We start from the raw sequence: 6,000 nt of genomic DNA, 5'->3' as shown, positions 1-6,000 counted from the left end.
TAACACCACTCACATGGCTGTGCACTTGTAATGACAAATCAAGGATGTTAAGAGGCTAAAATCAGGTTTAGAACTTGCCCCATTGAAGTCAACAGGGTGCGAATTTTAAAAAGAGGATAACACGGTGTAGGCAACACCGATTTTTGTCGTTTTTGTCTGTACTGACAGCACTCCAATGTACAAAAAAATGAGCTCAATGTTAAAATTGACCGGAGTTCTCCTTTAATAACGTTTTTGTTTTCTTGAGAACATTATACTATGACTTACTTTGAACGAATATTCTATTAAAGTAACTGGATATTTTTTTCATAACTTTGTTATGTTTCATAACTTTGTTACTTTGTTAGGTTCTCTACCTTATCCCATTACATTCTGAGAACATTCCCTGTTCGCTGGGCTTCTTCTGTTTGTTCTGCTTCTTCTGTTTAAAAACAGCTGGATGGACGCAACAAACAAGTGTTGAGATGCATTTTTAAAGGTTGCACTATTTTTAACTTGACATGTATTCTTAAAAACGCAACGCTTATCTACATGCATACATAGATCAACAAATAGATAAATTAAGAGTCTTAAATGTATTGTTTTAGATGTGGATTTGCTACAAAAGTGTTTTGATGGCTCAGACTGATCTCATGAAATGGCGTATGTATGACACGCCAATTCGTATTTCCATTTTTGGCGTGCTATCAACACGCATAATCGCTTTTCAGCGTGTTTATCAACGCCTTGACTTAACGTTACATTACTGTATATATAAACATATGACCTAGCCCAACCCCGTCCCTAAACCTATCCGTCATTGGGGTTAATACCATTTATGAGTCTTCCCCTACCATCCTAGGAAAAACAATGTTGCTCCACAGATGTAAATATACATTTTTCTTCGTTTCGCTCGGACATTTAACGGCGTACACATACACGCGGAATCACTCGGACGTTTAACGGCGTAGACATACACGCAAAAGATGACGGTTCGTTTCGGCGTGGACATAGGCCTACACGCGGATAGCTCAAAATGCGTATAGATAACACGCCACTTGACTTGAAAGTGACGTGTATGTTTATGCAAAGTCATGATGTCATATGTTGCGATGGCTATAGCATGCTGACAGTCTGATAGTCACTGTTAGTGTTAACCTGCTAAAGCACAGCATGCTGTCAGCACACTCACAAATCAGATACTGTAAATTCATTCCAAGCTGCTCTGCCATCAAAAATATTTATAAAATCTATAAAAATTACTAGACAAGCAGTTAAACAAGCATTAACCAACATGGACATTCATGCTATAGGCTAGTCTGATCTTTATGACAGGGTTGTTTAAGAACCATAACTCAGATCTGGTTGAGTACATCAGAATGCTCTTCAAACACTTTCCATAAGAGACAAAGATCATGTTTAATTAATGTTTCTTGCAAATGTTTCATGAGCACAGTATTCCCACATCCTGCAGCAACAACCAGGCGCTGGCAATATCCACTAGCGGTGCTGCATGTTTGATCCAATGTCATTTCACTTTAATAAAGATATTTTTTTTCTTCCTGATGTTCATTTAATATCAAAGCTGATAGACACGGGCAATCTTGATTACACTGTGCAAATCCATATCTGAGTCCTCCTGTGTTTGATCAAGTCAGACCATGATGGATCTCACTGTTTTCAGATGTGCTTCTGAACAGCATGGACTTTCCTAATAACCAGCGGTTCATTGTTTTCATTTACAGCATAGCATTGGGAACAACTGTCTCCCTCTGATCTACCCAGATTTATTTGTGGGGCAGATTTCCGATTTCAAAATTAAGTTATTTTGAAAATATTTTAGACACCTGTCAATTTTTCTGTACATTTTCTGGATTGTTAGATTTGATATAATAGACATCAGCATTGTCAAGCAGTAGATCTTAGAATTTCGATGTGAAGACAGAAGAGACGTGATGGAGAGAGTATTGCATTGTCCTTTGGATTTCTTCCAAATAAGCAATAACCAAGAATGCCTGAGACTGAGAGTGACATGTTGACAAAATAATGAGAATGATAGAGAGATGTTAGATGATGTTTACTGCAAAATATACTTTCTACAAAAAAGAAATTCAAACACTCAAAAAAGTCAGTAAAAATAGTAGCAATGTACTTGTCACGTTAGTACTGAGGGACGAAGACACAAAGATAGAGTGACAATGTTTATTTAAACAAACATAAGCAACTTCATAATACTTGAAGGCTCGTGATGACACAGGGAATTCCAAAGTCCCAGAGGATCCGTGAACGTGTGTGAAACAGAAAGAGCTTGACTGGAATCAGTGGATCACTGGATCTTACTGATAGCCACTTGAACTGCCGGAGATCAGTGCAGGTGAAACACAGGAAGGTGATCGTGAGTATCAGGAAACCCACTTCACGGATGCTGCAGAGGAGATATAAACAGGATGTTAGAATTGTGAAGAAACCACTTGAAGTCAGGCAATAACTGGAACCAGGCAATGAACACAAAGAACCAGTGAGTCACGGGTAACGGAAAGACGAGACCGGACGCTGAATGAGAGGAGACTGAAGCTTATGAACGGTGTGCATCAAGGTGAGTAATGATGAAGAGCAGGTGGGAGCGATTAGAATTCCGGGGATGATGAGCGAGACCAGGTGTGCTGAGTTGAGATTGATGGAGTGGTGTCATTGATGATTGAATCCGTGACAGTACCCCCTCCTCCACGGCCAGCTCCTGAGGGCCGTAGCCCCCGACGACGAGGGCGACCCCGCGGACGAGGTCTTGGACGATCCGGATGATCCCGGTGGAAGTCTTGGAGGAGAGCGGGATCCAAGATGTCATCCCGATGAACCCAGCTGCGTTCTTCAGGTCCAAATCCCTCCCAGTCCACGAGGTACTGAAGTTGACCTCCCTGACGTCGAGAGTCTAAGAGGGTCTGACCTGGTATACTGAATCCTCTGCGGGGTCCACTGGAGGATGAGGGGGCGTTTCGTCGGTGCTCGTTTCTGTGGTTCGAGATGAGAGGGGTGTGAAGTAAGGCTTTAACAAGGAGACGTGGAAGGTGGGAGCTATCCTGTAGTGACGAGGAAGTGTTAGACGGTAGGATACCTGGTTGACCTGCCTCTCAATCGGGAATGGCCTGATGTACCTGGGACTCAGATTATGTGAGGGCAGCCGGAGGCGTATGTCCCGGGTCGAGAGCCATACCAACTGACCTGGAGTGTAGAGAGGAGTGGCCCTGCGACGGGTATCAGCCTGTAGTTGATGCCTCCGAACTACCCCTTGTAGATGGACATGGGCTGAATCCCAGACCCTCTCACTCTCCACGAACCAATGCTGAACTGCTGGTACGTCAGATGGTTCCCCAGACCAGGGGAACAGTGGTGGTTGATAGCCTAAAACGCATTGGAAGGGTGTGAGACCAGTGGAGGACTGACGAAGGGAGTTTTGAGCATACTCCGCCCATGGAAGGTACCGGTTCCAGTGGTCCTGTGTATCGTGACAATAGGTCCTCAGATACCTTCCGATATCTTGAATTTTACGTTCCGCCTGCCCGTTGGACTGAGGATGGTACCCCGACGTCAAACTGACCGACACTCCTAATAACTTAAAGAAGGATTTCCAGACGTGAGATATGAATTGGGGTCCTCGGTCAGAAACCAGGTCTTCTGGAATGCCGAAGTGACGAAATATTTCTGAGAACAGGAGTTCGGCGGTTTTGAATGCTGTGGGAAGTTTGGAAAGTGCTAGTAGCTTGCAGGACTTTGAGAATCTGTCGACGACAACGAGTATGCAGGTTTTGTCATCAGAGGGAGGTAAATCAGTTATGAAATCGACAGCGATGTGTGACCAAGGTCGATTCGGTATGGGGAGAGGCATTAGTTTACCCTCAGGTAGACGCCGTGGTACTTTGGTCAAGGCGCAGGCGGTGCAACCCTGTACGTACTGTGTGACATCCTGGGACATCCTGGGCCACCAGTAGCGTTCTTGGATTAGTGTCAAGGTCTGGTGGCTACCTGGGTGTCCGGATCCCGGAGAAGTATGCACGGAATCCATGAGGGGTATCCGGAGTCGAGATGGAACGAAGATCTTCCCCTCGGGACCCCCCGGGGGAGCAGGTTCCGACAAGGTGGCCTCAGCGATGAGGTCGTTGAGGTTCCAGAGAATGGGACTCATTATCAGGGTTGAAGGGAGGACTGTTTTGGTGTTTTTCTGAGAGGTTTCCGGTTGGAACAAGCGAGACAGTGCATCGGCTTTGAGGTTTTTGGTTCCAGGGCGATAGGTTACCGAGAAGGTGAAACGAGAGAAGAACATTGCCCACCGGGCTTGGCGTGGATTCAACCTCTTGGCGTCTCGAAGGTACTCCAGGTTACGATGGTCTGTGATTACTTGGAATGGATAGTTTGCTCCTTCCAGCCAATGTCTCCATTCTTCCAATGCCAGTTTGATGGCCAATAGTTCCCGATTGCCCACATCATAATTTTGTTCCGCCGGTGTTAACTTGCGTGAGAAGAAGGCGCACGGTCGGAGTTGAAGAGGAGTTCCCTGCCGTTGGGACAGTACAGCTCCAACACCGTTGGAAGATGCGTCGACTTCCACAATGAATGGCTTATCTGGGTTCGGATGGCAGAGCATGGGGGCTGAACAGAAGGCTTTCTTTAGGTTCTCGAAGGCTGCAGTGGCTTCTGGAGACCAGGTGAGACGTTTGACCTCCTTCCTTACCATGGAGGTTACAGGAGCACAGGTTTTGCTCTAGTCTTTGATAAAACGACGATAAAAGTTCGCAAAGCCAAGGAACCTCTGTAGTTCTTTCAGGGTCTGAGGTTTGGGCCAGTTGAGGACAGCTTTCACCTTGTTTTGGTCCATGGAGATACCTTCTGGACGAATGACATAACCCAGGAAGTGAATGGTGGTTTGGTGGAATTCGCATTTCTCGAGTTTTAGATATAACTGATGCTCACGAAGACGTTTCAGGACTTGATGTACATGGCTTACGTGCTCCTCAAGACTGGTGGAGTAGATGAGGATGTCATCGATGTAGATGATGACGAATCGGTTGAGGAAGTCACGGAAGATTTCATTCATGAAACCCTGGAAAACTGACGGTGAGTTGGACAGACCGAAGGGCATGACCCGGTATTCATAGTGGCCTGCGGGGGTAATGAACGCCGTCTTCCACTCATCTCCCTTGCGTACGCGTACCAGGTTATAGGCGCTCCGTAAGTCGAGCTTCGTGAAGATTACCGCAGATCGTAGTTGTTCAAGAGCAGCAGGTACCAACGGCAGAGGATAGCGATATTTGATTGTAGATGCATTCAGGACCCGGTAGTCGATACACGGTCGAAGACCACCATCCTTCTTTCCGACGAAGAAGAAGCTGGATGCGGCTGGGGACGTAGAGGATTGGATATATCCCTGTCGTAACGCCTCCTCCACATATTCCTCCATAGCCTTATGCTCAGGAATGGACAGGGGATAAATCTTCCCTCGTGGTAGAGTGGCCCCAGGCAACAGCTCAATGGCGCAATCCCAAGGTCGGTGAGGTGGAAGGGTGGTGGCCTTTTGTTTACTGAACACGTCCTGAAATGCCTGGTATTCAGAGGGAACATTCGGGACAGAATCAGTGACTGGACTCTCAACAGAGGTGGATCCCAGGAAGACTGGAGTTGGAGGCTTAGACGAATTCCTTTTAACAGACAGAAGGCAGTTTTCTTTACAATGTTGGCTCCATCGACATACCTTACCGGTGGCCCAACAGATGACAGGTGAATGCTGATCAAGCCACGGACGTCCCAGAACGAGGTCTGCTGTCGAGTCTTCCAAGACATAAAAAGAACACTCCTCACCATGCAAATAGCCCACTGACAGATGTACCATTGGACTGTAATACTGGATGTTTCCTCTCCCCAAGGGTTTGCCCAGAATGGAAAGGATACTCAATGGGCGAGTTAAACGTAGACGGCGGGCTTGGAGGCGGTTGAGCAGCGATGCGGAAATGAAATTCCCCGCTGCGCCAG

The sequence above is a fragment of the Rhinichthys klamathensis genome, unplaced genomic scaffold (assembly GCF_029890125.1).
Source record: "Rhinichthys klamathensis goyatoka isolate OS25496 unplaced genomic scaffold, OSU_Roscu_1.1 h1tg000117l_1, whole genome shotgun sequence".
Taxonomy (NCBI): Eukaryota; Metazoa; Chordata; class Actinopteri; order Cypriniformes; family Leuciscidae; genus Rhinichthys; species Rhinichthys klamathensis.
Note: the sequence above shows the minus strand (reverse complement) of the source record.